Source organism: Schistocerca cancellata, chromosome 4, assembly GCF_023864275.1.
Source record: "Schistocerca cancellata isolate TAMUIC-IGC-003103 chromosome 4, iqSchCanc2.1, whole genome shotgun sequence".
Classification (NCBI taxonomy): Eukaryota; Metazoa; Arthropoda; class Insecta; order Orthoptera; family Acrididae; genus Schistocerca; species Schistocerca cancellata.
The window spans coordinates 215,200,947-215,202,435 of NC_064629.1; positions in this window are offsets into that span (position 1 = coordinate 215,200,947).

Below are 1,489 nucleotides of genomic sequence, written 5' to 3' on the forward strand. Positions count from 1 at the left end.
CGGAGATCGCGGAGGACTCCGGCAGCGAAGCGCTGACCAATCGGTGCACCATCAGTCAACGAAATCGCAGGGTGAAGAATCAGATCCTCACCAGCAGCCTTAGCGGCTTCTGCCACATCAGACGCTTTACCCTCCTGGATTCACCTCAGCGGTCCCATCTTGTGGTTTGAGTGTGCAACGAGTTTATAGTGATTATATTGGTGTTACGTGTATCCAAATACGGAGACACACACACTACTGTGTGAATGTGCAACGAGTTTATAGTGACTATATTGGTGTTACGTGTATCCAAATACGGAGACACATACACTACTGGCCACTAAAATTGCTGCACCACGAAGATGACGTGCTACAGACGTGAAATATAACCGACAGGAATAAGATGCTGTGATATGGAAATAATTAGCTTTTCAGAGCATTCACACAAGGTTGGCGACGGTGGCGACACCTACAACGTGCTGACATGAGGAACGTTTCCAACCGATTTCTCATACACAAACACCAGTTGACCGGCGTTGGCTGGTGAAACGTTGTTGCGATGCCTCGTGTAAGGAGGAGAAATGCGTCCCATCACGTTTCCGACTTTGATAAAGGTCGGATTGTAGCCTATCGCGATTGCGGTTTATCGTATCGCGACATTGCTTCTCGTGTTGGTCGAGATCCAATGACTGTTAGCACAATATGGAATCGGTGGGTTCAGGAGGGTAATACGGAACGCCATGCTGGATCCCAACGGCCTCGTATCACTAGCAGTCGAGATGACAGGCATCTTGTTCTCATGGCTGTAACGGATCATGCAGCCACGTCTCGATCCCTGAGTCAACAGATACGGACGTTTGTAAGACAACAACCATCTGCACGAACAGTTCCGCGACGTTTGAGCAGCATGGACTATCAGCTCGGCGACCATGGCAGCGGTTACCCATGACGCTGCATCACAGACAGGAGCGCCTGTGATGGTGTACTCTACGACGAACCTTGGTGCACGAATACCAAAACGTCATTTTTTCGGATGAATCCAGGTTCTGTTTACAGCATCATGATGGTCGTATCCGTGTTTGGCGACATCGCGGTAAACGCACATTACAAGCGTGAATTCGTCATCGCCATACTGGCGTAGCACTCGGCGTGATGGTATGGGGTGCCATTGGTTACACGTCTCGGTCACCTCTTGTTCGCATTGACGGCACTTTGAACAGTGGACGTTACATTTCAGATGTGTTACGACCCGTGGCTCTACGCTTCATTCCATCCCTGCGAAACCCTACATTTCAGCAGGATAATGCACGACCGCATGTTGCAGGTCCTGTGCGGGCCTTTCTGAATACAGAAAATGTTCGACTGCTGCTCTGGCCAGCACATTCTCCAGATCTCTCACCAATTGAAAACGTCTGGTCAATGGTGGCCGAGCAACTGGCTCCTCACAATATGCCAGTCACTACTCTTGATGAACTGTGGTATCGTGTTGAAGCTGTATGGGCAGCTGTAC